Raw genomic sequence first — 17,504 nt, 5'->3', positions numbered from 1 at the left:
AACCTTTTCCTCTCCAAGTTGTTATTGGCCAGAGTGTTTTGTCACAGCAATTGAAAGCAAACTAAAAAACCCAATACATGTTTTTCCCTGGGGGAGAAAAAAGAATAGCACTGGCTACTCTTGGAGAGGACCTACATTCAGTTCCCACCATCTACAGAGTGGCTAACAGCCATCCATAACTCCAGTTCCAGGGCATCCAGTTCCCTCTTCTGGCCTTCATGGGCACTGCATACACATGGTACACTTATGCAGGCAAAAAGTCAAAACAAAATTTTTTTAGTTGGTTGCTACAAAACAGAAAATTAGATTGTTTTCTCTTTGCTACAATCACAGAAAGACCGACCCTTTTCACATTTCTGTAGAAAATTTGCCTCCCCAAGAAAGAATAGCAGGGTGGTGGTCCTAGATATATGTAACATCTTAACAGTAGGATGGTGAATTAGAGCCACTGTGTACGGTTTCGAATCTAATTTGGGGATGTCTTATTAATCCACCTGGTTTTATGATTTTTAGAACTTTGCAAAAAGAAAAGTTCTAATAAATAATTCTGACCAGGTGTTCCAAGGTCTGAGTAGTATGGGATATCCTGAAATAATGATCAGTTCGCATCACTTCACCTTCTGGAGCCATTTGTTGAGGATCATTCTTTGGCTTTTGCTGCAGACCTTAGTGGTCAACCTGGTGGTGTGTTTCTACAGCAGAATGTGCAGTGCCTGCTGCTGGTAACCAGAGCTGGTTGCACACTTCTCCGGAAAGCATTGTGGTGCACTGTATAGCATTGATCCTTCAGTAGTGGTCTGGCTCTGTCCTTTCATCCTGCATTTGGAGGCCTGTTCCTTTTCATAGTGGAGGGCCCAGCTTTTCTAGGAGGTAGGCAACAAGATATAGAGACTGTTGCTCCTTCAAAATCTGAAGTAATTAGTGCCCAACTTCTGCTTCTGTAGTAACATGGGTAACCAAAACTGAAACTGCCTTGTCTCTAAGCATATCCAATAACCTAAAATACAAATGGCAAGACTGCGAAGATATGATTTGGGTGTATTTTTCATGTGACTACTAAACAAGAAAAAAAATAGCAGAGGTGTGGAGTTGGCTAGTGGTAGCTATAACCTATGAGCCTGGGTGATTGAGAATATGTAATGTTACTTTTTTAAATATTATTTTTATTTTATGTGTACGAGTGCATTGCCTGCATGTAGAGAAGTGCACCCATGTTGTGCAATGCCCGTGGAGGACAGAAGAGGCCATCGGATCCCCTGGAACTGGCATTACCAACAGTTGTTAGCTGCCATGTGGGTGCTGGGATTCGAACCTGGGTCTTCTGCAAGAACAACCAGTGTTCTTAACCGTTGAGCCATCTCTCCAGCCCTGTAATATTACTTTCCTAAGCCATGCAGTCATATCAGAAAGTCCTCAAAGTAAACAATTCCAACATCTCTACATCTTCCTTTCCCCTACAACACACCTCTGATATCACCTTTGATTCCGTGTATATGCCTGGACTTCACCACTTCACCAGGCTTTTTGCCTTCATTGATTCTACGTGTCGTGCCTCTTGCAGAGAGCTGCATAGGTTATTTTAACAAGAATTGGTGAATGGTGAGTGATTGCTTTTGGCTATTTCATTGTAGATCAGTAGTTATTGTTTGTTTTGGGCTTTGAGGGGGGCGTTCTGTCTTTGAGACAGGGCCTTTCTTCCTACAGCCCCAGCTGGCCTGGAACTCACTATGTAGACCAGGCTGGCCTTGATCTCACAGAGATCCACCTGCCTCTGTCTCCTGAGTACTGGTATTAAAAGTGTGCACCACCATGCCCAGTCTTGTAGATCAGTATGCATCAACTAAATTCCAGTCTCTTCCTAATCAGTGGAAACATAAGACTGTTCTGAGAGCTTAGTCTAGTTTTTGAGGAGAGTTATCTGGGCATAGAGGCAGGAAAATCTTTGTGAGAGAAGTAGATCAGGATGATAAAGAGGTCAAGGTCATAGTTACATAGCAAGTTCAAAGCCAGCCTTGGATATGTGAAACCTTGTCAACACCCCCCCTCCAAAAAAAAAAAAAAATCCTAGCTTACTGGAGGTTCTGAAGGAATAGCAGTGTGAGGAGCTGGTTTGTAGGAAGTACTGAGAAGGTAAGCCAAAACATGGTGGGGAGCAGATCATGAAATACCTTTCATGCCATTTTGAGAATTATACTGCTTGGTTGTAGTACATGCCTGCAGGATACACTAAAGAGGCCTAGGCAAGAGGATCACAAGTTTGAGGACAGCCTGAGCTACACCTCAGTGGATAAAAGCACTTGCCACCAAGCCTCCACATGTGAATACCCACATCACCCCTCGCCCATACCCTCCACATATATTTAAAAAAAAAAAAAAAAAAAAAGATTGGACTTGAGCTGGGCATGGTGGTCCATGCCCTTAATCTCTCAGCACTCGCGGCAGGCAAATATCTGTAAAATAAAGGCCACTGTGGTCTACGTAGAGTTCCAGGCCAGCTAGGGTTGGACTTGGACTGGGTATAGCTCAGCTGTTAGAATTCCTGCCTAGCATGCATGTAGCCCTGGGTTCAATCCCCAGGGTTATATAAACCAGGCCTGTGGCATGTGACTGTAGTCCCAGCATGTGAGGTGGAAGCAAGAGAATCAGAAGTTTAAGGCTGTCCTTAAACTACATAATTCAGGTCAGACTGGGACACATGAGACCCTGTATCAAAAAAACTAATTGCACAGCTGTAGAGATGGCTCAGTGGTTAAGAGCATTGACTGCTCTTACTGGGGGGGACCCAGGTTCAATTTCCAGCACCCCTGTGGCAGCTAACAACCATCCATAACTCTAGTTCCAGGGGAATCCAATGCCCTCTTCTGACCTCCATGGGCATTGCATGACAGGTATACTTACACACATGCAGACATACGCACAAAAATAAAAATAATAAAATATTTAAAAAACAAAAACTAATTGCACTCAGCCAGGTGCAGTGGCCCACTCCTATAAGCCTAGGACTCTGCAACTAATGCACGAGGATCAAGAGTTCAAGGCCAGCTTGGTTACACAGCCAGTTCAATGCTATTTTAAGCTACATAGTGAGACCCTGTCTCAGAAAGAGAAAAGAATTATTGCACTATTGGGCTGAGAAGGTAGCTCAGTGACAGTGCTTGCCTAGCATACACAAGGCCCTGAGTTTGATCCCAAGCACTCGGGGAGGGTACACCCACCATTTGCAAGACAGTGAAGGAAAAACTGAAAAAAAGATTTTGACAAGTCACACTATCAACAGACAATTTCAATTTCCTGTAACAAAAGCTAGGAGAGAAATGCATGGGGGCACATGTGAAAGTGCATATGGCCCTGCATTTTCCTCGGTAAATACAGAGAGTAGTAGACATCATGAGAGGGAAGACTATATATAGTTTCTAAAGTTCAGTTACAGCAGTATCAGTCCCTATGGTCCAAAGCTGTGATTCCTAAGGAATCATTTATAGAAATAAGTTCTTTCAACATAAATGTCAATAAACAGCAAAGGTTTTTTGTTGACTTTTTCATGATTTCATGTGAAGCTAAGCATGTTTGCTACACACTTGTCATCCTAGCTCTTAGGAGGTAGAAGCAGGACCATCACAAATTTGAAGCCAGCCTGGACTACAAAACAAGACCCTGTTTCCAAGAAAACAAAGGTTGGGGGTGTAGCTCAGCAGTAGAGCACCTGCCTAGAATGAATAAGGCCCTGGGTTTGATCCTCAGAGAGAGAGAGAGAGAGAGAGAGAGAGAGAGAGAGAGAGAGAGACTCCATGCCGTGTATTTAATCCCCTGCTCTGTCTTTGGATAATTAACCTCCCTCATCTCTTACATGCCTAAATCCTGGGCCTGGAAAGATGGCTCACTGAGTAAAAGCATGTACTTCTCTTTCAGATGACCCAACTTCAGTACCTGGTTCACAGCTACCTGTAAATCCAGCTGCAGGGGATCTGACGCCCTCTTCTGGCCTCCACAGGCACTGCATTCATGTGCACACATACACATATAGTCTTCCCTGTATTCCTTTCTTTTATGTCTTATGTATAGCTATTTATATTTTCAAACCACTTGCACCATCTCATTTAGCCCTCCACTTTCTCTAAGACACATGGCATATGGGATATATCTAACAGGTCAAGAGCTGAGCAGGAGAAACAGTAAGGATTGGCTAGAACCCTGTGAGTAGTAAGCAATGAAAGCATGACTTGGCCCGGTGTTGTGATCCCTGGTGTAACCCTGACTTTCCTCGTGACCCCCTTGTAGACCTCCCTGATGTGTATTTCCACTGGCCTTCTGTAATATTTTCCTTACAGATTCAATTCTGTTTTGTGCTACTATCAAGTTAAGATTTATTGTCTCTTAGATAGTTTTCCTAACCCTCTGTAAAATAGTATATAGCTTTACAGGACTTCTTATTTCCTAATCAGTGTTGGTTTTTTATCTCTACCAAGACATGAATCATTAGGATTGCAGTCACTATTGTGATGTGTATCATGGCAATCTACCAGAGATGGGCCTTACCACACGGAAGGCTCCCATGCTATGGAACACCATCACACGGCCCTTGACAATCTACCTTTGGCTTTGCCTTAATCTCATTTTTGATAGCAAATATTGTTTCAGCCATACAATTTCTAACCAGTTCTCATGAAAACCCAGGTTTTAAATCTTACATTGAGCTGGGCATGGTGGCGCACACCTTTAATCCCAGCACTCAGGAGGCAGAGGCAGGCGGATCTCTGTAAGCTCAAGGCCAGCCTGGTCTACATAGTGAGTTCTAGGCCAGCTTGGGCTACAGGGAGACCCTGTCTCAAAAGACCAAAAAAAAATATTGTAGTTCATCACAGCTGTAAGTTCAAGGCCAGCCTGGTCTACATAGTGAGTTCCAGGACAGCTGGGGCTTCAGGGAGACCCTGTCTCAAAAAGGCCAAAAAAAAAAAATCTTAGAATGTCATTTGATTGTATACCACTGCCCCTGATTGTCGCAGTTTTCTACCAGTCACCAGGTCCCACCCCTTTATCTCTTGGCTATTTTGTCTCCTGGTTCACTATCACTCTATAACACTGCTTGGAAATTTCAGCATGCGCATGGGTCAGTGATCTCCAAAGCATGGTCCCTGGTCACAGCAGCAGGCTATCACCAAACATCTTTACTTTCTAACATTTATTTGTGTAACACACATGCTCATGGGACACATGCAGTGGCATGCCATGTGGAGGTCAGAGGACAACATGGAAGAATTGATTGTCTCCTACCATGTGAGTTTCAGGGATTGAACTCAAATCAGCAGGTTTCACAGCAAGCACCCTCACCAAGGATCTTAGAAATAAAAGTTCCCAGGCTCTATCCAAGAAACTCGGAATAGGAACTTGCAATCTGTGTTTAGCTGTTTGTGTAATTCTGAAGCTTAACTTTGAGAAGCATTCATAAATCATCCAACAGCCTCTCAGTTTCTCTACAAGCTCCCAACAATTATCTTTCCCCTTCCTTGAGCACTGCTCCCCATCTTACTACCTAAAACATCTCTCGTTCTAATCACCTACCCACACATTCCCTCAAATATCCAAGTGCATTCATATGAATTCACTATTTCCAAGAGCAAATTGATCCTCCTGACCTTGACCTTTCCCCACTTTCCCAGCTTATTTATAGTCCATAGTCTATGGTTACCATTCTTTCGTATGCACTTTCAACTTCCTTGCCTCTCACCATGGACTCACTTACCAAAACCACATCCTTGGCTTAATACAAGTCTAATTGCTCTCTGCTTACCCATGAAGCTGAATGGAGCTGGAGAAAACAACTGAAATTTTTTGTATTATAAACATCTCTTTTTCTGTTCCTAATCAGAATCTTAAGACAGCACTTCGTAATACCTGTCAACCATAAAACTGCATCTCTCTTCTTTAGGCCATGATTATTTCCATCAACAGATGATCTTGCTTCCTACTTGACTAAGAAAATGTAGGCAATTGGAGAACTTCCACTTCCGAAACATCAGCTACCCACCTACCACTGCTTGCACCCATGTAAATATAGATGCAGGAGTGACTCAGCGGGCACCAGCTCAGGAGCAGTCTCAGCCTTGAGAGAGGCCCCAGGCCTGCATCTCACTCTGTGGCAAACTGCCATAAGCCCTGCCGTGAATCTGCCCAGTACCAACCACAGTAAGTGGTACACTTTGCCTGTTCTAGATGCTTCAGATCCCAAGCTGTAAGCACACAAAAGTTACTCAGTGCAAATGTGGTGAATAGAATTGATTTATCCATTCAGGAATCCAGACTCTAGAAATACTGTTTCTTCTGCCTTTGGTCCTGGCCCCTTCTACTTGGCACATCTCTGTTCTGCCTTCAAAACCAGCTAATTACTTCTTTTGAGAAGTCTTTTCTGATCTCCCAAACTGCTTTCCTTGGCCCTCTTATGGATGCCTCTTGGAGCCTGTGTCATTTTTCTCTAATGCTATATTTACACTTATTTCCCTTCCTAATCAGTAAGCTTCTTAAGGAAGGTATTGTATCTAATTCACCTTTGCAATCCTAGCCTATCTCATTAGCTGGCTTGTGTAGAGTAGGTTTTCAAACAATGAGAAAAGCAGGTTCTACTTACTGTGTTTGGTACTGGGCTGATAAACAGCAGAGCTTGGTGGCAGTTTGCCACAGAGGGAGATGCAAGCCTGGGGGACTCACTTCCTGAAGGCCTGCAGGCTAAGACTGCTCCTGAGCTGGTACCAGCTGAGTCACTTCTGCATCTCAACCTCCAGCACTCAGAGATTTGGATCCTGATTCAGTGTGCTTCTCTACTGGACTCTGTTAGAGCAGGATGCTTTTGCCTATGGGCAAAGAAATAAGAGCCAAGAGGTGGGCAGCTGAAGAGCCTTTATAAAAGCCCTATGGAATATTAATTCAGAAAATTCCTGGAACATCTCAAAAACTGATCATCTAGCTGCTCTTTGTCAAGCCTGGATTTAAGGTACACCCTCAGTACAGCTAAATGAAACACAAATAGGTTTCCAGCAGCACACTTTTCCTTACAGGATTTGAACATGCAACCTATAGATGGGTTCTGATGAGTATTATATCTTAGTTTCTTGGGTGACACCTCCAAATTTTAATGCATTCCAGTGTTGTCAAATCCAAAAGCAATTAAACTGTTGTGTAGTTTGGAATTATAGCTTGCTTGTTAAAATAGCTACTATTTTCCCTAAGGACAGTCTGCATTTTTCCCTTGATGTCATCTCACTCTTGAGTTTCAAGACAGTAGGGAACTCAATAAAACAAGCGAATAAGCCAAGTATGGTGTTACACACCTATACTCCCAGCACTCTAAAGGCAGAGGCAGGAGGATCATAGCAAGTTCCACATTAACCTGGTCTACAAAGTGAATTCCAGGCCAGCCAGGGATACATAGTAAGATCCTGTCTCAAACAAAACAAACAAAAATAAATACATATTTCTAGGATACCATGAATTACAAGGTAACGAAAGAGCACTTACCAATTTTAGTGACACTCAGTAATGGAGGGAAAGCCATGTAATCCCAAGACTGGTGGGAAAAATGGAAGCAATAATGATCAAGTAAACATTAAGTCAAGAGTGGGGCTCAGTCATTCCTCTGCTTTGAACCTTGCTACAGTTCTGTGTACTTTACACATGCTGGTATATTATATGATATCCAAGTTACTACCACAGCCTACAATGGAAAGCTAATTTTCATTTCACACTGGGATCCAAACTTCACCCCCACTGCACTGAAGATAAACATTGAAGCCAAATAGCCCTCAATTTGGGACCCTTGAGTTTGTTTGCTCAACCATCACCATCTGACCCCACTGCCCCCCACCAGCCACCCTTTCCACAAGGAAGTGCCTCTAAGAACCAAGTAGTAAATCTCTCAGAATTACTTGTGGTAAGGCCAAAGGATACAAATCAATTTGCACTCCCATCAGCAGCACATGGAGATCACCAGTGCTCCACATCTTTGCCAGCACGGCAGTTGTCGCTAGTTTTAGACATTCTGGTAGGTATGTAATTGTATCCTGCTGGTTTTATTCTGCAATTCCCAGTTAATAACCAAGTTAAACATGTTTTCATTTGTTTATCAGCCATTTTAAATTTTTTTAAAAATATTTTCTTTATTATTTTTATTTTATGTGTATGAGTGTGTTGCCTGCATGTATGTGAGTGCACCCATGTCATGCAATGCTGCAGAGGTCGGAAGAGGGCATCAGATTCCCCTGGAACTGGAGTTATGGATGGCTCGTAGCTGCCATGTGGGTGCTGGGAAGAAAACCCAGGTCCTCTGCAAGAGCAGTCAGTGCTCTTAACCTTGCTGAGCCATCTCTCCAGCCCCAACTCGCCTTTTTTTTTTTTAACTATTTAAAGTTTTGTTTTTGTTTTTGTTTTTGTTTTTTTTAGAAAGGGTCTCATTCTGTAGCTCAGACTATAGCTCACTATGGTACATCAGACTGGCCTCAGGCTTGCAGTGATTCTCTTGTGTCTGTTTCTTAAGAGCTGAGATTACAGGCACATACCACCCATGCTCAGCTTTTTCTTTTTCTTGTTGTTTGCTTGTTTTGTTTATAGAGCTAGGGCCTCACTGTGTAGCCATGCTGACCTCACAGCAATCCTCCTGCTTCAGACATCCAATTACAGAGATTTGAGGGGTGAGCCACCATGCCTGGCCCAGGCTTACATTTTTGTGTTAGAGAGTATGAAGTCTTAGATCTGGGGAGACAATTCAGTCAGTGAAGTGCTTGCCCTGAAAACATAAGGACCTGAGTTCAATACCTAGCACCCACTTTAAAAAGCCATGTATGGGGGCTGGAGAGATGGCTCAACCGTTAAGAGCACTTACTGCTCTTCTAGAGGACCAGGGTTCAGTTCCCAACACCCACATGGCAGCTAACAACTGTCTGTATAACTCCAGTTCCAGGGGATCCAACACTCTCTTCTGTCCTCTGCAGGCATTACATGACACATACGTACAGACAAAACATTCATACACATAAAATAAACAAAAATAAAAATTTTTTAAAAGCTGAGAATGGTGGCATGTACTTGTAATCTCAGTGCTGAGGAGACAGACAGGCAGATCCTTGCTGACCAGCCAGTCTAACCTACTTGGCAAGTTAAAGACCAGTGAGAGACCCTGTCTCAAAAACAAATTAAAAAATAACAACAAAATAAAACAAAAACAGTAGACAGCTCCTGAAGAATAAACACCCAAGGCTCACCTCTAGCCTCTACACACATGTCCACAAACACGAATCTACACACACACACACACACACACACACACACGAAGTCCTTGGGCCAGGTGTGGTGGTGCATGCCTTTAATCCCAACACTCAGGAGGCAGAGGCAGGTGGATCTCTGTGAGATTGAGACCAGTTGGGTCTACATAGAGAGTTCTAGGTCAGCTGGGGCCCAGGGAGACCCTGTCTCAAAAAACAAAGAGTATGAAGTCTTTGACTGGTATTTTGATGGCCATTTCTTATGGTTACACAGGTGCCAAGGATCTGAGTGCAACTGACTATGACTAGTAATAATCAGGTACATACAGATTAGACACATGCGCCAACATCTCAGCGTTATTAGAAAAAACAATGAGTCTTTCTGTACCAGTGAGTATATATACATATATATATATATATATATATATATATAATTTTTTTGGTCTTTTTGACCAAAAAGGTCTCCCAGTAGACCCAGATGGCCTAAAGGTGTGTGCCACAACACCCAGCTCAGTAAGTATGTTTTTATACAATTATTCACTGCTATATTTTTAATCAAATTATTTTGAACTGATACATAAAAATATTATAGGTAGCCGGGCATGGTGGTGCATGTCTTTTTTTTTTAAATCATTGGCATGCATCTTTAATCCCAGCACTTGGGAGAGAGAGGGAGGCAGAGGCAGGTGGATCTCTATGAGTTCAAGGCTAGCCTGGTCTTCATAGTGAGTTCCAGGCCAGCTGGGGCTACAGGGAGACCCCATCTCAAAAAGACCAAAAATATATATTATAGGTATTTACAGAGTACTATGTGACATTTAGATATGTGTATCTACTGTGAAATGGTAGTAATTTTATTTTATTTTTTATTTTTATTTTTCGTCTTTTTGAGATAGGGTCTCCCTGTAGCCCCAGCTGGTCTAGAACTCTCTATGTAGACCAGACTGGCCTTGAACTCACAGAGATCTCCTGCCTCTGCCTCCCAAGTACTGGGACTAAAGGCATGTGCCTACCATGCCCAGCAGTGGTAATTTTAAAGTCTAGACATTAACAAGGAAATGCCATGGGGGCTGGTGAGATGGCTCAGTGGGTAAAGTGCTTGTGGCCAAGCCTAATGACCTGAGTTCAATCCCTGGAATACACATGGTAGAAAGAGAAACAACTCTCTCAAGTTGTCCTCTGACCTCTACACATATACATGCTATAACACTCACATGCCTACACACACACAAACAATTAAAAACAAATACAATGTATGCATTGTAGTATATATTTAAAAACATGTCAAGGGGAGATGGAGAGATAGTCCAGAGGTTAAGAGCACTTGTTGCTCTTCCAGAGGACCCAGGTTCAGTTCCCAGAATCTACATGGTGTCTAACAATCATCGATATGTAACTCCAGTTCCAGGGCTCTGATGCCTTCTTCTGGCCTCCTCAGGCATTGCATGCACTTAGCACACTTGCATACATATAGGCAAAACACTCATATACATTTAAAAAATTAAAATTAGCTGGGCATGGTGGTGTATGTCTTTAATTCCAACATTCGGGCAAGAGGCAGAGGTAGGTGGGTCTCAGTGAGACTGAGGTTAACCTGGTTTACATAGCGAGTTCCAGGCCAGCTGTGGCTACAGGGAGACACTGTCTTCAAAAACAAAGCAAAATAGTAATAACAAAATAAAATAAGTAAAATAAAAATAAATTTAAAAAAACATGTCAAGGGACTAGGAATGTAGCTTAGTGGTAGAGTGCTTGCCTAGTATATGCAAAGCTCTGGATTCTATGCTTGGCCCTTTAAACAACAACAAAAAGTTAACAACAAAAACATTCCAAAATACCTTTACCCAACTGGTCTTGAGAATGAGAACTTTGGGGAAATCTTTCAGGCCAGTTATGATTCTTGGAAAGAAAATAACAAAATCCTTGCTCAAAGCCCTTTTCAAGTGGCATATCTGTAATCTTTTAACACTGACACTGTTCCTTATGGGAACTCATCTCAGAACTCAAGAACTGGTAGCTTCTAACACCTCTGAGAATATCCCTCAATCAACAAATTGTCCACCTAGCTAAGGGACAGCTTCCTGGAATTAAGACTGCAGAACCTAGGTTATAATTAACTCAGACTTCCTCCTCCTCCTGTACCTTGGCCATGACCTTAATCCTCACCTAGATTTTCCAGCCCATCTATGGATAAAAATTTGTGGTGGCCCACGCCTTTAGTCCCGGCACTCAGGAGGCAGAGGCAGGTAGATCTCTGTGAGTTCAAGGCCAGCTGGTCTACATAGTGAGTTCCAGGAGAGCTGGAGCTACAGGGAGACCCTGTCTCAAAAAGACAAAAAAAAAATTTTTTTGTTCTAAATTGATCAACTGAACTATAGTCCTGTCAGTCTAAGAGAACTGACTAGGTGGCTTCAAGGAATCTTGATCATATTGTTAGACTTAAGTATGACACATGCAAAGATAGGTGTCTCATTTGGGAATAATACTGCTCAGTTTTATCCCCATTAAACTTGTATTTTAAAAATAAAGCAAACATTACTTGGTAATGATAGGTCTAGTGAACTTTTTCAAAATAATTTGGAAGCAAACAAAATGCTTCCAATTCCTAGAACTGAATCAATGACAATAAAAGGAATAATGAAAAGAAATGATAAAAATGGGGGTGGCTTCAGAAATTAGAAATATTCTTTTTTAAAAAAATTTTATTACATTTATTTATTATGGGGCGGGGGGCAGGGGCACATGCATGCCATGGCACATGTGTGGAGGCCAGAAGACAACTTTCAGGAATCAGTTCTTTTCTCCTACCAAGTGGGATCTGGGGATCAAAGTCAGGTCATTCTGCTTGGCAGCAAGTGTCTTTACCTACTGAGCCATCTTGCAGACTCAGAAATAATTTTCAACTGGATGGATTTGAGGTCAAATTTAATTGATGATCAATAGGTTCATTGCTACTTATGTAAAGCACTCAAAGCCCTACCCTATATGACCTCATTGGTCTTCACAATTTTGCAAGAGGTGAAGTTGGCAGATTAAAGAACATAATCAAGAATTTTATTTATTTACTTACTTTTTATTTACTTATTGCAACAGTGTCTCAGGTAACAGGGGCTGGCCTGGAATTTGCTATGAGATCAAGGCTGGCCTTGAACTCCCTTTCATTATGTTTCCACCTCTCAAGTGCTAGAATTCCTGTATGCACCACTCTGCCTGGACCAAGAATTTTATTTTATTTTTTGTGGTTTTTTTACTTTAAAAAGTGTATGCATATGAATGTTTTGCCTATCTGTATGTAAGTGCAGCACATGCATGCAATGCCTAAGGAGGCCAGAAGAGGTCATTGGATCCCCTAGAACTGGAGTTACAGATAATTGTGAGTCACCATTGGGTGCTAAGAATTGAACCCAGGCCCTCTGCAAGAGCAGCCAGTGCTCTTAACCACTGAGCCATCTCTCCAGTCCCTGGCCAAAGAATTTTAAAGGTACGAAAGTTGATATTCATAGACGTTCTTTCGTACTTCTACTGGTGTGCAATGTTTTTGAAAAAAGAAGAAGGAGCCAGGCATGGTGGTGCACACCTTTAATCCCAGCACTTGGGAGGCAGAAGCAGGCAGATCTCTGAGTTCTAGGCCAGCCTGGTCTACATAGTGAGTTTCAGGCCAGCTGGGACTATAGAGAGACCCTGTCTCAAAAAGACCAAAAAGAGAAAAAAAGAAAAGAAAAAGAAATACCTTACCTTCCACTGTAAAAAGAAATCAGAGGGGCTGGAGAAATGGCTCAGCAGTTAAGAACACTGGTTGTTCTTGCAGAGGACCCGGGTTTGAATCCCAGCACCCATGTGGCAGCTAACAACTGTCTGTAACTCCAGTCCCAGGGGATCCGACAGCCTCTTCTGACTTCCATGGGCATTGCATGACACGGGTGCACTTACCTACATGCAGGCAATACACACATACACATAAAATAAAAATGGTAAATGAAATTTAAAAAAAGAGAAATCAGAGACTCCAGCACAAACTTCTTCAATTGTCTCCCCTTCACCTGCTCCTGATTACTTACACCTTCTCCTGTTCTCTCTTTTCTCCTTCCCCAGAGGAACATAGGAACGTACTTTCCAAAACTATTTTCCATTTCCACTCCAGTCTCTTCCTGTCCAGCCTCCCTTTCTCTCTTTCTATTCACCCCCCGATTCTCATTTGTTCATTTATTTAAATGTTCAACAAATTATCAGATTCTTGATATATCAGATTAACTGCTTGTGATTTGGAAGGTTGATTTATTTTGTTTTGTTTTGTTTCTGGTGTGTGGGTGTATGTGGATGTGTCTGTGTGTGTTTGTGTGTGCAGTGTATATATGTATTGTATGTGTAGAGTATGCACACAGAGGCCAGAGGAGGACATCAAGTATCTTGCTTAATCACTCGCCATTTTATTCCCTTGAGACAGGATCTCTTCGCTGAAGCTGGAGCTAGGCTGGCAGCCAGCTGGCCCTAGTAATCCTCCTGTCTCTGCCTACAGTGCTGGGGTTTCAGGCATGCACACAGCCACATCTGGCTTTTTATGTAGGTGATGGGGATTCAAACTCAGGTCCTCATACTTTCTCAACTGCTCTTACCCCCTGAGTCATCTCCCCATCCCCATCTGAAGTTTTATTATATTTATTTTATTTATTTTTATTATTACTGTTGGGGAGTGGTGTATGTATACCATAGCACATGTATGCAGATTAGAGAATGACTTTCAGAAGTCAGTTCCCTACTTCCACCGTGGGTTCTGGAGATTGAACTCAGGTAGCTAAGATTGCATGGCAACTGCCTTTACCCATTGAGCCATCTTACCAGCTCTCTGTCCTGAAGCCTTATAAAATATGCTTCCTGACATGGCATGGTGGTACATGTCTATAATCTTAGTTCTTGGAAGGCTAAAACAGGAGGGTTACTATGAGTCTGAGGCCAGCCTTGGCTGTAGAGGGAGTTCTAAACCAGCCAGAGAAACCTAGACTGTGAGATTCTATGTAAAAGAACCAGAACAAATAAATTTAAAAAAAAAATGTTTTTGGTCTTTTTGAGACAGGGTCTCTCTGTAGCCCCAGCTGTCCTAGAACTCACTATGTAGACCAGGCTGGCCTTGAATTCACAGAGATCTGCTTGCCTCTGCCTCCCGAGTGCTGGGACTAAAGGCCTGTGCTACCATACCCAGACAAATAAATAAATTTTAAAAAGCATGTTTCCTTGATGGTTGCCAGTTTGTTTTTGTTTTTGTTTTTTTCATTACTAGGGATTAAGCCTAGGACTCACACATACCTATCAAGTGCTCTATCGCTGAGCTACATCCCCCAGCAGTAGCTAAAGGCTATCTAAGACTAACTTAGAGAGCCTTAGGTCCATGTATATCTCATAGGTATATAGGACAGGGGAGAAACCGTGGTTAGATGCTACAGAGTAGGTGGCAGTGCCTTAACTGTATATGCATGTTGTTAGACCCAGCTGTAACAGTATGTATGTTGTTAGGCCCAAGGGCCTTTTCCATCCTGTCTTATTTCTTACACACAGCTCCATGTTTTCTGTCCCTAAGGAGCTTCAGTCCAATGGAAGAGGCAGCAAACTAAATAAACTATTTAAGTGCAAGATACGGTGCAGAGACCAACAGTAGAAGTCTGCTTTGCTGGCTAGAGATGCATACACAGGAGAGGCTAAGGAAGGCTGGGATGTAAAGAATGACAACTAGAAGTCAGCTGAGAGGACAAGAAGGAAAAGTGCACATTGGACAGCAGGAATGTGCACCAAAGTGGGATCAGACAAGAGAGTCAGAGTCATTCAGCAAGGCAGAGACACAGAGTAGATGTGTCTTGGAGGCAAAGAATGAGGGAGAGTTAGACTAAGAAGAAGATAAGGAATGATAAACTTTTTTTTTCTTTTTTGGTCTTTTTGAGACAGGGTCTCCCTGTAGCCCCAGCTGTCCTGGAACTCACTATGTAGACCAGGCTGGCCTTGAACTCACAGAGATCTGTCTGCCTCCGCCTCCTGAGTGCTGGGATTAAAGGCATGTGCCACCACACCCCACATGATAAACTATATTAAAGATGGGAAGAATACAGTCGAATTTTCATTTTAAGAAGTTTGATCTCAAAACACAACACTGAAAACTACTGAGGGAACAACAGGAATACCTGACGGGGTATTACAAGAGGGAACCACAGAAAGAGAAGCTCCAGTGCAAAGAGGAATCCAGTTTAGGGAAATATACGTAAAGATGCTCAACAAAGTAGTGGTCATGTGTGTCTGCAATTCAAAGCAGGCTTCATTGCTGGACATGTCATCTTGGAAATCACAACCACCTTGAGAATAGATGAGGTGTTTAGGAAGGAATCCTAAGCTGAGGGAGAAGGCTTTTCGTTGGTTTATTTATGTTGCTATTGCTGTATCCCCAGCACTTAATACTCTACTGGCAATAGGAAGCATTCAGGATTTGAATAAATGAATAAAATCATGAAAATAAGGAAGGCCAAGAATGTGACTCTGGGCCTCAGCAGATAAAAGCACTGGCTGCTCTTGCAGAGGACCCAGCTTCGATTCCCAGCGCCCACATGGCAGCTAACAAACATCTGTAACTCCAGTTTCAAGGAATCCACCATCCTCTTCTGACCTCTGCAGGCATTGCATGACACAGGTGCACTTACCTACAATCAGGCAATACACTCATATACATAAATTTTTTTTAATTTTTTAAAATTACATTTTAATTTGTGTGTGTACATGTATGTGTGTGTGCGTGCACGTGTGTGTGTGTGTGTGTGTGCGTGTGTGTGTGTGTGTAGTGTCAGAGGACAACTTGTAGTAGTCAATTCTCTCTTTCCACCATGTAGGTCCTGGTGATCAAACTCAGGTTGTCAGGCTGGTGGCAGGCACTTTCACTGGCTGAGCTATTTTGCCAGCTTCACAAGTGATCTATTTGCCGAGGCTAATGGCACTTTTCAGTTCATAATGTATTTGGATTTTCACAGCATTGCTGACTTCCTGGAAACTTTCCCACCCTTTTGTTTCTTTGACCTCTGTCTCTCCAGTTCTTCCTCCTACTTCTCCAAACTTTCCATCTCAAATCCCTTCACTAGCTTCTCTCCCTATGTCCATTCCTAAATGGTGGTTTCTCAGAGTCATATTATTTTTTTAATTAAAATTTTAAATATTTTATTTATTATTTTTATTTTCTGTGTATAAGTGTATTGCCAACTTGTATGTAAGTGCACCCATGTTATGCAATGCCTTCGGAGGTCAGAAGAGGGCATCGGATCCCTTGGAACTGGAGTTACGGATGGTTGTTGGCTGCCATGTGAGTACTGGTGTTAGAGTAGTAAATAGCCCCATAAGATTACTTAGTTAAGACTATAAAATCTCTAGTCTATCTGTTGGAAAACCCACCTTTTGTCATAAAACCACCCCTAGGAAGGTGGGTTCATCTTAAGTCATGCTAAATTGATGGGCAGAATATCTGTGTGTTAATGAACTAGTGAACTTTTCCAACCTGGACCCAGCCACAGACATGTAGCTCTCTGTAAGTCTGCCCGCTTTCAGAAAAGCATAGTCTCTCTTTTTCTTCTTCATATCCCCTTTCTAAACATGCTTTCTCTAATGCTTTGGGATGCTCCAGCATCTTGTATTTCTTCACTTTTTCTCTAAAGCTTCCTTCCCCCAGACATGTGGCTGCCAGTCATCATGTATCCAACCTCCATGAAGGCTCTAAACTTGCATGGCTTCATGAATTTCTTTCCTTCTCCCCTCCATTCTCCTCCTTAAGGCAGCTCTCAAGATTACCAGCTCACCTGCCCTGAGGATTTTCCTTAAAAAAATTTAATAAAATTGTCCTAAAACTTCCATTTGAGTTCATTCTTAAATTCTTTTACAAAGGAGACTAAGAACCCTCTAGGGGATGCTCTTTCTTCCCCATTTCACTGGGAATCAAACCTGGGTCCTCTGCAAGAGCAGCCAGTACTCTTAACCACTGAACCAATTCTCCAGCTCCTAAAATGTAATTCTTACAATTAGATAAAGAGAGAAAGGAAAATCACTGGTGTGTACCTGGGCATGGTAGCTCACGTCTATCATCCCAGCACTCAGGAAGCTGAGACAACAGGGTCATAAATCTGAGACCATCCTGAACTACACAGCAAGTACAGGTCAGCCTAGGCCCCAAGACTCTGTCTCATAAGAACCAAATAAATACAATGATAAAATAGGAAAGAAAATCATTTGTGTCTGGTG

At 42.4% G+C, this 17,504-nt stretch overlaps 1 pseudogene; it reads right to left on the bottom strand.

Moving 5' to 3' along the window:
- Nucleotides 1-14,661: 14,661 nt before the first annotated feature.
- Nucleotides 14,662-14,778, bottom strand: LOC115067339 (annotated as a pseudogene).
- Nucleotides 14,779-17,504: the final 2,726 nt, after the last annotated feature.

This window comes from Nannospalax galili, unplaced genomic scaffold (genome assembly GCF_000622305.1).
Source record: "Nannospalax galili isolate Female #2095 unplaced genomic scaffold, S.galili_v1.0 scaffold265, whole genome shotgun sequence".
Taxonomy (NCBI): Eukaryota; Metazoa; Chordata; class Mammalia; order Rodentia; family Spalacidae; genus Nannospalax; species Nannospalax galili.
This window is presented reverse-complemented; position numbering and strand designations above follow the sequence as displayed.